Source organism: Callithrix jacchus, chromosome 6 (genome assembly GCF_049354715.1).
Source record: "Callithrix jacchus isolate 240 chromosome 6, calJac240_pri, whole genome shotgun sequence".
In the NCBI taxonomy this organism is placed as follows: Eukaryota; Metazoa; Chordata; class Mammalia; order Primates; family Cebidae; genus Callithrix; species Callithrix jacchus.
Genome location: NC_133507.1, coordinates 37848141 through 37864598, shown reverse-complemented (window position 1 = coordinate 37864598; position 16458 = coordinate 37848141). Strand labels below are relative to the sequence as shown.

Genomic DNA, 16458 nt, shown 5'->3' with positions numbered 1-16458 from the left:
AACAGAATGACAGTGATAGAGAAATTCACCTTAACTGCTTGGCAGAATTTATATTAAACAGAATGACAGTGATAGAGAAATTCACCTTAACTGCTTTCTGAGGGCATTACATTTTGAGAAGGAATTTTGTATATTTCCACGTCATAGTCCAAATTATAAGTTATAGAGACTCCATGTATTGTTAAGTCAAATATAGTACTTTAAATTTTTCTGTTTAATTAAATCTGCCATTCATATTCTGGAGATTTTCTGAATATATTGTAGAAGTTTTAAAATTATTTGAAAGGGGAAATACTGTTGTTTATATTACTTTGTATTTATGGGAATTTTAAATGAATTTCTTTCAGAATTAGTTAATAAGGAGTTTCAGTACAATGACATATTCAATAGATGTAACAGTTTGTGATCAGTTGCTTTTAAAGATTTTTTCAAAATTTCATTTGAAGCAGAGAGGAGACTTAAAGAGGAGACTTAAAATGCCTGGTGATCTTGATCTGACAGTATATATTTATTTAATAGGCTATATTTATATGGAAAAAACTGCTGAAATATACTGATATGTCAGCCTGTATCCTTATAACTTACATATAATGTGTTGCATATGAATGTTTGTGCACACATATATGTGTCATTTTCTTATCTATGTATCTTAATCTACCCATTCATATTCTGAAAATGATGAGCAGTTATTTTCATATTGTGTGTTATGTATAAATTATTCATTGATCTATTCCTATTCCAAGTTTTGACACAAAAGAACTCCTGAAATTTTTGCTTCCCTAGAATTTGAAAAGAATAACATACTTCTTCAGTTTGACTTTAAAAATTTGTGGTTTCTGTTACCACTCCCATTCACTACCAGCACTGCCAGGGTAAGAGAGTGACTAACAGTATTGGGGGAACTCTGGAAAAATGAAACCAAGAATATTATGTTTCATGTGGAATTTGACTTTAAAGCACTTTCCAAAATTTATTATAAAGAAGGATTATATTTTTAAAATTGTATTTGACTTAAAAGAAGTAATGCACTTCTCGTATTGAGCAGTTTATGGAAGAGTTTTATTTAGTTCACTGTGCACAATTTACCATTCATTTGTAAAAATTTTGGTTTCTCTCCTAGATGGTCTTGAAAATGCTAGAAAGTATTTTTTAAACATATATGATCAGTGTACTTAACGTGTGATTTCTTCTCTATTCCTTCTTTACCATTTTATATTAAATGTTATATTTGCATTCTGTAATAAAACCAAAACCAGATTTGGAGATGTAGCATAAGTGGAAAATTCTTACTATGTATCATACACTCAGACTTTCACATAGATTTATTAAGAATGGCCTTTACCTTCATCAGTCTTTTCTCTGACATATAGTTCAAGGGCAAAATTATATATGAACGTGCACTCAAGTATATCCAAGTTCAACTATTTTTCTTTTTTTCAAATTGTAACTAAGTTAAAACCGTTGTTTTTTACATTGCTTAGAAATGGAAGGAATTTAATTAGAAATGGAAGGAATTTAATTGGGTTGGGGGAAGTTCTTTTATGTCACACCCCAAACTCCAGCCAGTAGTTTATTAATCTGAATACCATAAAATGCATATGACTTTGAGAAATTTAGAAAACTACTATAAGAATGTCTGAGGCAAAATTTATCCAACATGAAACAGAGTGGGGAAAATGTGATGTTTCTTAGAGTTGTTAACTTTTTAAATAGTAATAGAAAAAGTATATTTTTAAAAATACTATGTTAAGTAGACTAATCATAAATACTTATTTAACAATGTGATTCTGTTACTGTGGTCTTAAAATGTTTTCTATTTCTATTTCTATTTTGTGAACATAGGAAAGGAAGATAATTTAAGTTGACTTTGTTTACCATATCCATTGTATAGATTGTACATCTACTTTAGTAATTTTTGTAAATTGTAGCTAATAGAGATTTTAAAAATATGCCATGTATTTAAAACCTATTTTTATAAAAACTTTTATAATGGCTTCCTGACCCATTAATCCTTAGTCAAAATGAATAGGATACTAATTAGCACTTGCATTACATTACTCTTTTGGCAGAATCTGTGGTATGTTTTTGTAAATTTCATTCAACAATAAATTACAAAAAACTTATTGAAAACCATCATGTATTGCTTAAAAAAAAAGTTATGATCTTGTCCTCAAAAGGCAAGTATTAGAACAGGTAAGCTGGTGCCAACTGCTTCTGTCAGTTAATTTGTAACATTGTTACTATACTTTTAACTCTAAATCCCACTTACCAATTATGAAATTTTTTTAGAAAAATTATCGACCACATCTTAATGGCAAAGAACATTTTTTGTTTGTTTGTTTGTTTGTTTGTTTTTGTTTTGAGACGGAGTTTCGCTCTTGTTACCTAGGCTGGAGTGCAATGGCACCATCTCGGCTCACCGCAACCTCCACCTCCTGGGTTCAGGCAATTCTCCTGCCTCAGCCTCCTGAGGAGCTGGGATTACAGGCAGGGGCCGCTATGCCCAGCTAATTTTTTGTATTTTTAGTAGAGACGGGGTTTCACCATGTTGACTAGGATGGTCCCAATCTGTTGACCTCGTGATCCACCCGCTTCGGCCTCCCAAAGTGCTGGGATTACAGGCTTGAGCCACCGCACCCGGCCAGAACAATTTATTTTTAATCCATATTTCAATATGTGAGGATGACTTTATACATAGTATGATGAAAAATAATGGCATTTTTTCCATTAGGTATTTACCTTGCTGAAATACTTTCAATCCATAAAACCACAGATGATTAAAATTATCTATTGGAAGGCTTAGCTTTTGAAAGAAAAATTCTTGTCTATGGCCATACCACCCTGAACGTGCCCAATCTCCTCTGAAAGAAAACATTCTTATCTGAAATAGTTTTAAAATTTCTGTTGTCATACTACATTTCTGGTGATTTTTGTTTATATAATGAAAATCTCCTCTGCCCATATTTGGAATCCTGAGCTATAATTAAATTTATATTTTGTAAATAGTTGAAGGTTTTCTTTTATTTTTAAAACATAGTTCAACCTTTCTAGATTTTTGATATACTTTTATTTACCATAACCTTACATATTTTTTAGAATCACAGATTTGAATTTGAAAGTAATCTTAAAGGTTATCTTTAAGACTCACTCCAGGATCAGCCCCTTTTCCGGGTTTCCTAGCCCTTCGCTTTCTCTATTAGCATGTTTAGACTTTTTTTCTCTTTTGATGGGGTTGGTCTGTTGTGTGTTTTGTTTGGATGGACTTTCTGTCTGTGGTTATTTTTAACGAGAGAAGCATAATTGGTAGTAGTTAATGTGACTATAAGTTATTTGGCAGATGATACCATCAGCATTTATTAAAACTAATTGTATTTTTCTAGTAAGCAGTCTTACATCTCAGTTATTTAAAAACTAGTAAAGTTAGAAGTGAATGTTTAAATTATATAGTAGTTCTAAAAATAAAACATTACCCTGCAACCTTTGAAAGAAAGTGTAGCAGAAATGTAACTCTAAAAATAAATGTTGCACCACCGGCTTTTTAAAATAAATTTCTTTGAGGTTAGATTAAATATGTAAGTAAAAAGATTTTAAATAAGTATAAAACTATTCAAGTTCCAAACAAATTGTTTCTTAAGAAAGTTTCTTTGCATGTTTGCTTTTCCAAAACACATGCAAAATATCTAGCTATTTCCCTTGTTTATTTTAGACATTTGGATCTGTGAGTGGGCCCCAAACAAGGTTCCTAAGTTGTCTGTTTATTTAATCTGTCTATAGTACATATGGTCTTCAGTGTCAATCTCCATTTCATCGTTCTGGAATTTTAATATTTATGAAAGACTAAGTATATTGAGTTCTTAAAATAAGTTGATTTTTTTAAAAGACTTTGTTGACTTACAAAATGTTAAAACTTAAATATTGTTGCTCTCAAAATATTATAGTATTGGTTTCTTAATTTTGAAAATTTAAACTGCCTGAGTAGCTCTTTTCCCCCCAGTTTCAATAGAAACCCATTTTAAATATTAGCGTCAATTACGCAAATACAGCTACTCACATTTGAACCACTTCATTGTAAAATTCAGATTTTAATTATGATAGTCTGTTGAACTTTTTTTAGATCTAGATTAGCGTTTTAATTTTCATTATTTTATATGTGCCTTTCGCAAATCATCATGAGCAATTTACAAAGATTCTTTTGAGGGGACAGCTTAAAACTTAATCCTTAAGGCTTGACTTTCTGCTATTAAATGAGATTAATGATATTAAAACCATGGCATAAATTATTAATTGAATTCCACCTAAGTTCTATTGTTTTGTTCATTCTCACAGTCATTCCAAATTAAATTTTAGTTGAAAAACTTAGAATATATTATCTAAATTTCAAGGATTCTATTTTTTATCCTTTCATATCATAATTTATTTTGGGTCAAAATGAGGTAATTTTAAAAATTATATCAAAGTTACTCAGGAAATGGGTTTCCAATTCTGCATCTTTATATTGCTTGATATGTTCATTTTCAAATCTTTTGATGTTGACATTTGCCACTGTAGTTTTATTTTCTTTAAAAAGTTGAAAAGAAAATCACACACAAAATGTAAAAGTCCAAACTTTTCTTCTTCAGTATAATATAGCTTATTCTTTATTATTTTACATACATCCTTGAAGTATATGCATCTTTGATCCAGGCCTATGCACAAGATTTGTAATGTAAATAAAGAATGAACTAAATAATACTGTTTAAGTATTCGAATTGAGATGTATAAATGTTACATCTTCTGCACAATGAAACTTCATTGACATCTGATGAAATTACAGGACAAGTGATTTTGTTAACATTCCATGGTGATGAATACTATTAATCCTCTTTAATCATACCAATAAAATATTTCTGCCTAATGTCTCTTTTTACTGGACTGTGAAGAAACAATTCAGCTGTTAAAGGATAACCAAAAAAATAACTTCCACCTTTCTGAATGCCCTTATTCTGGCAAGTTAGCAGTTTTATTGTAAACGTACCCACTTTACATTTAATTAAGGTGCTCTACTTTTCTTCTAGAATTGCTTTTGTAATAAGTGTAAAATTGTAACCAGGTAACTCATTCCTTCTATGAAGTTGCTTTCCCATTTGTGTGACTGTAAGAAAGTGGCTGAGTCCAGGACTCTTCTGGCTTCCTGGTTTCCAGGTTTTCATCTCAATATTTTCAGTCCTTGTTTTACTTAGTAAACTTTTTTTTAATACCTTCTATGTAGCAGGAATTTTGTTCTCCTCTTGTGTTATTTTCTTCTCTTCATTTCTGGTACCCAACCAATGTCCAAGATTAGATCCCACTATATAAATGAAAGTGTACAACCTTTAAAATTCTTTTCTTTAGGTCTTTTTCTCTACCAAGTAAGAACCAAAAAGGGCATTTCACTAGTTTTTGTTCAAACAGCACACAAACAGAATTAGTTCAAGATATTTAGCTAATTAAATTTGATCAAGCAGTTCAGATCTATATAAATTAACCTTAGCATTATTCCTGTGTTTTATTATTCACTGATAGGTTCTTATTCAACTAATGTTTATTTCTTGCCTAATATGTGACAGAAACTGTGAAGTGTTTAGGATATGCAGTGGTTAATGAGACAAGTAGGAACCAACTTGTTTGTAATTAAAAGGGGATATAAATACTAAAAATTAAAATTGTACTAAGTGATTTGTTAATCCTGATGCATGTAGATCTAATTCATTTTAAATGTTATAAAATGAGTTGCAAAATGGTATATGCCATATGCTGCCATTTTTGTACATCTATAACACATTATGAGACACAAATAAACAATGTAGTTACTAATAAAACTTTAAGAACATGAACACCAATCTTTAGATAAAGCTTACTGCTGGGAGGGAAGGGAATGAATGCAGAGAGCATGGTTAGCTGTATCTTTAATGTTTCATTTCTTTAAAAAATATTTAAGCAAATATAAGGATAATAAATGGTAAAGTAAAGAATGCTAGGAGAGGGTACAATAAGAAGATCTTGTTTTGTCTGTGTGGTTAAATGTGGTTGGTTTTCACTGGAAGCTAATACAGTATGTAAGTTTTGAAGAAGTCAGAGAGAGTATGAAATAGTGTTGATAGGCTAATCTGACTTGAAGGCCTCAGAACAGAAACGAGTTCAGCACATTTGAGAAAGGGCAAGGCGGCAAATCTGCTGAAAGGAGTGAGGTGAGGTGGACGGAGATTGGCCACGGATGACTCTTACAGATGGGACCATATTAGGTAGAGTGGGCTTTCTCATATTTCAGTGTACATCAGAATTGTTAGTGTTTTAATTTTAAAATGCAGCTAACTTCCTGGGGCCCAGTCCTGCAGTTTGATTCAAAAATCTAAATTTTCAATGTGCACCCCAGGTGCTTCTGCTATAGGTTGTCCTCAGGATGCAGTTTGGGAGATGTTTGTGAAAGATCTTATACACCATAGTAAGAATTTTGGACTTTATTAAAAGTTCGGTGAAACTTTGAAGGCTTTTAAAAAGACAAGAGAATTGTTTGATTTTTAAATACGGCTCTGTGGAGAATGGATTAGAGAGAGACAGTTGAGGTTACGGACTCGAGATGTGTGGTGGCTTGGACTAGAAAAGTAGGTGGATAAAAGATGTGTTTAAGAGAAAGGATTGGTGACACTTGGTGATAGTTTTTGGTGGGTGAAAAAGAAGGAGATATCTTGTTGATTACAAGTTTTTTAGTATAAGCAACAGGGCCAAAGCCGCTGCATTAACTAAGATGGTGAACACTAGAAAAGCAAACCTTGGGAATATGGGAAGAAATTCGTTTAATTTTGGCTATTGTAACAAGGATCTGTTTGATTGTGGGTGTCAGGAGGTTTATTAACAGTGCTTTAAACATATGGGGGTCATTTTTCTAATATAACAAGAAGTCTCAGGGAAAACCAACCAGGACTAGTGCCATCAGTAAGGTAAACTTCTGTTACACAAGCCTTAGGGTGTTGGTCTAGAAGTCATGCCTGTCATCTTACAGTTGCAGGGTGGCTGCTCCATCTTCAGTCTCACCTATATGCGCAAAGTGAGAGAAGAAAAGAGAAAAGAGTGATAACTAAATCTAAAGAAAGGAGCTTTAGAGGAAACTCAACCTAACACTCACTGACCAGACTAACTGCAAGGGAATCTGGGAAAGTGCTTGTAATTGGACACATTGCTACCTTTTAACAAATAGAGATTCTGTTAGTACGGAAGGGGTGGGTAGTGGATAATGGATAGCCAACTATCATTGGCTAGGTAGTGCAGAGGCTAGGTAGTGTTTGAGATATTCGTGAGCTATCTAAGTAGTGATGTTGAGTAAGCAGTCAGATTTAGGCCTAAAACTTAGGAGGGTAGTGTAAGTTGGAGCTATAATTTTGTGAGTGGTCAGTATGAAAAGTAGTGTTTAAAGTTGGAGTAGTGTGTGAGATTGCTTAAAGCGATAGCATAAAGTGATAAAGTGGATCAAAGACAGAACTCCAAGAAACCCTCATTTTAAAAGTAAGATAGAGTAGAAGAGGCTTCCACTAGGGAAGGTGGACAGAGAAGAGAAAATCCAGCATGGTGCAATATCAGGAGTCAAGGAAAGAGTATTTTAAGGAGTTTGGAGCATTGAACTGTATGAAAGCATAGAGAATTTAGTAAGATGAGGGCTTTCCATTTACATGATTTTTTAACTAAAATTTTTTTAGAACAATTGCTTTATTTTTTTAATGTCTTAAAAATATGCTTTTCTCCAGCAATTTTGTGTATTATATGTTGGAGGAGCTTGCTATGTAACTTGAATAATAATCAAATGGCTATGAAAGTGCTTTGAAAAGTTACAGCATTAGAGAAGCATACTGTTAATACATCTTTTCTGTGTGTATGGTCCGTAAAGCACACATGTTGAATGTTTCACAGTGGAACTGTGAAGAATACTGAAAGTTAAGTAAGGCTCTCTGGAGACCAATGAAAATGAGGGATTTCTCTTCTAACATTAAAGCAATTAGTAAAGATTATGTTAGTATTGTGCGTTGGAACAACTAGAAAACTCAAGTCACTGTGCCTGGCTTCGTTATAGTAGCAGGATTTGAGGCACACTAAGAGAAATAGGACCTTAAACTGATTTGAAACCATAATTCTTCCTATATGACTGTTAGACTTTGTTTCACAGCAGGAAGAAAATCCCATCTCTTTTCAGGGACCTTGTTTGTATTTATTTATTTTTAATTTACACAAGATAGTGTCTTTGTAAGAATATTTTGATTCCAATGGCCCTGATTTTTTTCTTTAGTATGTGTAAATATTTGGTGACCAATTTCTCTTCCTGTCTTATCTTCGCTTTTAGGTTCTTTGGCTATTGCGTTTTATGTACTTGTTTTTAAATGTGCACTTTATCATTCCAGAAATGTAGCACCTTCTCCTCTATCCTAACACACTAATGTAATATTCTTTAGTGTTTGTGAAGTTTTGCAAATACTTAGTTGTATAATAATAGAAGACCAGAAGGATAGTGAATGAGAGACTTGATAGTTGTCTGTACAATGCAAATATGCTTAAGGTCTGCAGTTTTGTTCTGTAGAGGAATAGCTAGCTGTCTTTGTCTTTGCTCATTGCTATTTTTCTTCTATTCTGCTTTCTTGCTTATTGATTGAGTGCTGTTTTTCATACCACACAAAGATGTATTGTTAGCTACTTTTATAATTGGATATATAAAGAGGGATGCTTATGACCTCATCGGTATCTATTTAGACCATTCATTGGTGTTTACTGGAATAATATGCCACTAAGATAAGAAGTCACTTATTTGCTGCCAGTGGCGTAGCAGTAATATTTCCTTTTATTCACATTCACCTAAAACTCACAATTCATTTTTAGAGATTTAAATGCAAAGAATAAAGGTAATATCTTAACATTTTCTATTTGTCATTTGTGATATTGACATATCAAATTGAATTACTTCTTTTTTTTATTTTCTCTTCATTTAAAAAACACCTTTGGGTAGCACCTCCGTATAAAATTAGTATCTCTGATTTTCTATAAATTGTTTCTTTGTTGCTGTTTTCTAATTTACTATCACAGCATATTTCTGTCTTTTTATTTTATTATCGAGGAAGTCCCAGGTTTTGTTAGGAAATTGCTTGGCCCAGTAGATAGGCAGTGGTTGCAAACACTGGCCCTGGCATCTGGCAGACTGGATTTGAGCCCTTGTTCTTCTACTTACCAGCTCCGATACCTTGCTTAAGTTATTTAAATGTTTCCTATCCTTTAATAACAGAAATAATACTATTTGGAGCACTTAGCTGAGTCAAGAAAGAGTAGATGCTTCATATTAACTATTTTGTTGGAAGTAATATATAATCTTTAATTTTTTTGTCTTCATAGGTTGTCAGATTTTTTGACATGATTACAACTTTTTAGTTTACAAATAAATGAAGTTATTTCAGATTAAACTAGTCATTGAAAAAATTTGAGGCAAGTCATGGTGGCTCACACATGTAATCCCAGCACTTTGGGAGGCTGACTCAGGAGGATCGCTTGAGTCCAGTAGTTTGAAACCAGCCTGGGCAACATAGGGAGACCCTGTTTCTACAAAAAAGTAACAAAGAAATCATATGGGTTTAATGACACGTGCTTGTGGTCCTGGCTATTTGGGAGGCTGATTGGGAGGATCACTTGAGCTAGGGAGGTAAAGGCTGCAATGAGCCATGATTGTGCCACTGCACTCTAGCATAGGCAACAGAGTGAGAGCCTGTCTCAAAAAACAAAGAAAAGAAAAAGAAAAAAAGGGAAATTTGAAAATTGTATGCTTAAGGGACTGGAAGCAAAGTCGAGAGCAGAATATAGTTTTTAGTTCTTGGAACTACCATTTTGAGGTATTTTTAAAGTAAAATTTCTGTAAAACAGAGCTTCCCTCCTTTACAATAAAATTTACTATTTGATTTATTCTTCTCTTGAAATTACTATATGAGAACCTCCTACATTTGTGTAAGTTTGGAAATATGGGCATGAATTTATTAAATTGCTATTTCTATAAAGTATTTTTTCCTCAGTCCTCTGAATCATCAGTTTGGATTAGTTTTGTCTATATGTAGTATATTAATAACTGTGTCTCAGTAAATCATTGGAAAGCTTAGGAGTATGTGGCTCATACTCAGACTGTCTAATTATAAAAGTACTATAAAATTTTATTTTACACATCCTTACAAAATTAAAGAAGCTCAGCAGTAAAGGAAAGAGGAAATATCTTTGATCTCAGACACATTACACAGGTTTATTTTTACCCTTGGGCAAGGTGATTATTTTATATATGATGGCAACTTAAAATTTTTATTTAGCTACAGGATAATAGGTAGTATGTTTCAATTTGACCTTAAGAAAAATATTTATAAAAGCAGGCTGAAAGCTTATTTTCACGTAAAGACTATAAACAGCCAACTTGGAGTGAAGCCTTTAAAACAGAATTGGATCTGGATTCATGATGGTTTATTTAACAGATGAAGAAAAGTATCTATTCCATGACAACAGATACTGCAGTGAGCTGGAAATGAGAGCAGCTTTATGTCAAACTAGAGGTGGTAGAAACGGAAGGATATTTTTTCAGTTACCTGCCTTTTTTTTTTCATTAAAGCACTTTCAAATAGACTGAATTAGTGTTTGTACCAAGACAGAAACTAAAGATTAAAAAAAAAAAAAAAAAAGAGCAAAGGAAATTTTGTTTTGGCAGTTGGTAATAGAGTTGGAAATTAAATATTTGGAGTAAAGTGTAAAACCAGTGAGTCAATCTTTCTTCCCTCTCTCCCTCCCTCCATCTTCTCCCTTTCTTTTTCTCCCGTCCTGCTTTGGTCCCATCCAGGCTTCCTTCCAATATTTAGTAAAGAACCTTTATGGATTAGAGCTAAACTGATATTTAATCCTTTGGTTTCCTTCTGTGCTTTGGATAACAATCAGAGATCTATTAAGGACTCACATCATTATGGTCTAGTTGTACACAATTGGGAATCCAGATACCTGAGTTCTACTCGAGCTCCATCACTAATTCATATGTTATGTTACCTTGAACCAGGGCCCTTAATCTCAGTGGTAGTAGTAAATAAAAATATATCAACATATTTTGTAACTAGCCTGTCAGCAATTTTAACAAGCAACTATAACTGTTTCAAATATTGAATGGTTTAGGGTCATCCACTATATAAATACAGAGTAATGGGAGTATATCATTCTAATAATTGCTATTTACTCCTAAGTACAGAATTATCAGGGCATTTGCAACGTTTAAACAAGCTCAAATTGGATGATAGGATTAAAGACTTAGGAATGCTATGTTTTAGATACATAAAATTGATACACTCCTCACCCACTTCTAGATGTTTTGAAAAAAAGAGGTTTGCTATGCCAAGCATGCCAGTGTTAAATGAACTCATGTGAACTGTAACATTTTTTCCCACTGTTGTCATGACTTTTTATAAATAAACTAAGATAAGATTGTCTGGTTCAAGCAGGTTCTGACAAAGAGGCTTGATAAGGAAAGTGCAGTAGTGCTGGAAAATCTACAAGATGAAGGGCAAACTTAAAATTTAATTTATAAATTTGAATGGCTATCTGCCCAGGTGCAGTGTCTCTTTGCTATGAGGAGGCATATATTAAACATCAGAGCCCTTCATTTAATAGCTACTGTTGCTGCTGTGTACAGTCTGTTTCCTCATATTAAGGAATTATTTATCAAAATACAGCTTCCACGCCTCTGGCGTTTACTGTTAACCTATTTTCTGGACCTTGGCCTCCTTGACAGGTATTTTAAAATCAGTATAACTCAAGCATCCAGTAGGGGAATAGGGGAATGAGCTTCGATCAATGGTTAGTACACCTACATCCTTTGCAAGAATTGGTGTGGAGGTGGATGAGTGATCTTCTAGAGAGCCCCTCTCCTTCAGCTTGTTTGCCATGATAGGCATTCCAGAGGGGGTGTCAGCTTAGTTGGAAACACCTGTGGAACTCTTTTAACAGACCGGGAAGTAGACTGTCCCTAAATGAAATGCTCCATCTGTTGTCTCAAAAGTGTTAGTTTCATTTGCTCATTTCATAATTTAAGCAAACTTAAAAGTATAGGGGGCTGTTTATGCTGGAAAGAAGAGGTATTTGTGGTTTTGCTTTAAACAGTGCCCGTGCATGGGCTGCCTCCTAGTGCTTTTCTGTCTTGGAGAGAATTACAGTCACTTTGTGTTCAAATACTTATCTTCTGGTTTGGACCAAATTCAGCTCCACAGCTAGCCTTTTGTTTTTATGGGAAGAATACCAGACTTCCATGTTAGGCTTTAATAATTTTTAAGGCAAGTTAATGTTTTTCCCATCTGATTAGTTACAAAGCCTTTATACATTTAAGTTTCCTGATTTTTTTCTCATTCTTGTGAATAACAGTATACTCTGAATAAACCAAGTATATTCTAAATCTGCATTTTTTGGGCTTTATTAGTAAGAAATTGACTTTAAGGGCTTTTGAAATATTGAATACTTGACTAAGTGCTACACACATACTATAATAGACTCTCTTCAAACTAGTTGGTCTAAATTCAGAATTTTAAAAGGGAATGTGTAGACCATATATCCAGTCACTGAAACAGATGAGGCTTTATTGCTTAGAAGGACTAACATATTTTTAAAAATAAGAACCATGGGTAATTAATATATTAATGGTATGTTTAGGGAATCTGGATTTTTCCTCAGTGGTAGGGGAAGTAAGACACACAAATGCTCCATGTGGTCATGTGACACGCCATAGTGAGGCAAATGTAGACAGAGATTACTATTAAGAGATTGGAGCAGAGTTCACAGGAATGGGTTAAGAATAACATTTCAGTGAGAAATGGGTGGGGAAAATGATTTCAGGAGAATAGTATGCATGGTGGCTTACAGGGAACAGGAGGTAAATCCAGGGTTGTGGTGGGAGTGGAGGTATCTAATTGACTCTGTCCCTGGCACGTGCTGTCACAGAGCACTGTGTGGGCAGCTGACAATAAGCTACATAGATAATGAATGCTGGGCTGGGATGGCCTGGGGAAGCCCTTAGTCTTTGATTAGTCTTTGGTTAGGAATCTGGGTGTTCTTAGAGAGAAGAGCATAGATACCAAGACAAAAACAAGGGCAGTAAGGCAGACTAATTTTGCTCTATCGAGGTTGAGAGGAAAAATTAAGTTAGCTGGATTGAAGAACCTTGAATACAAAGCTAAAGAACTTAAATGTTAACAGGAATGATTTTGAGTTTCTTGTTACTCTCCTGGTTAAAAGCCTTTAGGGATTATAGCAATGTTTTGAGAATAGGATTAGAAGTATGTGGAGAGGTTTCGGAGGGTGGAAGAAGGACCAGAAGCAGAGCACCAGTAACGATTGAATAAATCTTGTAATGATTTTCAAATATGTAAAAGTTAAGGGAGATGGGCTGGGCGCAGGGACGCACACCTGTAATCCCAACACTTTGAAAGGCCGAGGTAGGTGGATTGCTTGAGGTCAGGAGTTCCGGACCAGCGTGGACAACCTGGTGAAACCTCGTCTCTACCAAAAACTACAAAAATTAGACAGGTGTGGTAGCACGTGCCTGTAATCCCAGCTACTCTAGAGGCCAAGGTGGGCTTGAACCCAGGAGGTGAAGGTTGCAGTGAGCCAAGATCCTGCCACTGCACTCCAGCCTGGGAGACAGAGTGAGAACCTGTCACAAAAAAAAAGAGCGGGGGGGTGCAGATAGAGGAATTAATTTTACAATTTAATATCCAAAGTTAAATATTTGATGCTTTGGGGAGAATATTCACTTAGTCAATAGATATTTAATGAGCACCTATTATGTGTGATAGACACTGAGGTTATGGTGGGGAACAAAAAGACAAGTGGTCTCTGCCCACATGGAGCCTACATTTAATGAGAGAGACAAAAATATATATAAAAACCTATACTTTATTATATGTTATATGTACTTATATACGACTATATATAAATGTGGTTAAAATGTATATAGTGTGTGTGTGTGTGTAGAGGAAAAGCAAGGTGAGGGATAAGGAGTGTTGAAAAGAGGGGAGTATTTTAGAGTCTTGAGAGAACATTTGGGTGGATTGTTCTACCCAAAGGGAGGGAAAGAGGGAGCCTCCTGATTACCTGGGGAAAGAGCATCTCTAGCAGCCAGTTGTAGGCCTTGAGTGCCTGAGACCACCAAGACATTCTAGCAGGAATAGAGCTGGAAAGGGAAGAGTGGTAGAAATAATATGTACAATGTAACCAACAGTAGAGCCTTTAGGGTCTCGAAAGCCTTGGCAGAGTTTGATTTTACTCTAGTTACGATGGAAAGGCACGGGAGTTCCTTGATGTTTTTAAAAGATCCCTGTGACAGCAGAGGTGGTGGCTCAGATGAGGCCTAAGGCAGTAGTGATAGAGATAGTGATACGATTCAAAACATATTTTGCAGGTAAAGCAAAGAGGATTTATTGATGAGCTAGATGTGGATTGTGAGAGAACAGAATCAAGGAATACCCCTCAGGGTCTGTATGGTGAATTTGTGTGAATTAGAAAAAGCTAACTCTGTCTCTGGGCAGAAGCACTTCTCAGTACGACTGGGTAAAGAAACTCTTCCTCCCAGCAGATGTATTTGGGTGCTAGGACACCTTGGTGGAAAGAGCATGGGTGGTACCTGTGTTGGCTCTGTGGCCAGGCATCCCTGTGAAGGAGTCAATCTGTAGGAGCAAATGCAGTAGGACTGGATGACCCCTGAGTTTGTGGCCTGAGCAAGTAGATGAATTGTAGCGTAATCCCCAAACTGGGGAGACTAAAAGAGTTGCTGACTGTGAGTGGTGACAGAACAAAGCAAATTCTATTTTGGATATAAGTCTGAGATGTCCGTTAAAAGTCCTGGAAGCAATGGCAAGTAGGCAGACAGTTCTGAACTGGAGCCAGGTGGGAAGCCGGCAGGGCTGTTGCTGTTTTTGAGTCTGATGACTACTGAGTGGAGCTGTAGGGCTGGAGCTTAGGAGCAAAGATTTAGATTAAAGTTGGGGAAGTCAATCTGCCCAGAGGAATAGAAATCCTTTGAGGGGCATTATATTGAAAAGCAAGAAGATTGGAACTGCCTTGGGAGTATGATTAGACAGTGGAAAGTGGGTAATGAATCTTCAAACAGGAGGAAGATCAGGTTGATGCAGCAGCATGGAAGGCAAGTTGTGAGAGGGTGGAGGGTGCTGGGGAGATCTGAAGGAACTGGGGCTTAGGAAGCTGCTGGAGCTTCGGGGAGCACGATTTAGAGGTAACAATGAGTGTGTAGGTAATTTTCAGGGAATTAAAAATACACTTTCAGGAAACACTGAAGGGAGAACAGTAGGGTCAAGTGTTGGTTTTTCAAAATAGGATGAAGTTGTGTCTGTTTTAAGGTAAGCTAAGGGAACCAGTGAAGAGGAAAAGTTAAAGATGCTATCAACAAAGGGGATCGGTAAGGGAACAAGAGCAGGGGATCTGGAGAGTAAGTGTTTCAAGGAGTAGATAAGAAATCAGTCTCAGAAATGAGGAAGCCTTTGCTTTGAGAGTTGAAAACAGCTTTTTATCTTTTCAGCAAAGTTGTAGTTAGGATCTTCTGTTTCTAGGGGTCTCCATTGATATTAAAGGACTGAAGAAAGTATGGCGGGAACCAAGAAGAAAAACTGTCAAACAGTAATGAGAGACCAGGTGGAAATATGGAGGATAATCTCTAATAGCCAGTCAGTATTCTGTGACCCAAGAGAAAAAAGGGAATTGAGAATTCAGAATTGACCCCATTAAAAAAGAAAGATCTTAAGGGAAACAATGGGTCATAACCCAGAAGAGTTTGCATATCAAAGTCACCAGGAGACTTTAAACAAAATTTTGGCTGGGCATTATCATGCCTATAATCCCAACAATTTGGGAGGCTAAGGCAGAAGGACTGCTTAAGGCCAGGAGTTCAAGACCAGCCTGGCCAACATGGTGAGACCCCATCTCTATTAAAAAGAAACTCTATGCATTTACTTCCTTTCCCTAAAATGTATCAAATTGAGGTATAGGAGTAGGACAACAAGAAATGGGAGAGATGTTTATGTATGCTTTTAGAACATTCTGGGTGATGCTTTTTAGTTCTTTGCTCCACCCCCATTCCCCATTGAGAAAACTGTTCTGGACTGTAGGGACTAACTATAGGTACAGGCTGGGCAGGAGTAGGAAAGGATGGCTGGAAGGGAAGCTAAAGCACTGAAGGAGTAAGGGGTTAAGGTTTTTTTATATCAACACAAATAGTAATAGTAGTATTTTGGGGGTATGCTCAGCTAGTTAGGTTCCTTTACTGTAGACCTTGACAGAGCCTTTCATATGCTCATGAATCTCCAAGAGAGGGATTTAACATTTTAAGATCATATCCAACCACAGGACCCTTATTTTCGTGGACCATTTTGTGGGCTAGTTTCTGGAGATTACACT

General features: G+C 35.4%; 1 protein-coding gene across 6 annotated transcripts in view; it reads left to right on the top strand.

The window, feature by feature from the left end:
• The window catches only part of GLS (glutaminase), an 81266-nt gene that overhangs the window by 56494 nt on the left and 8314 nt on the right, over positions 1–16458 (top strand). The gene's annotated exons all lie outside the window — the stretch shown is intronic.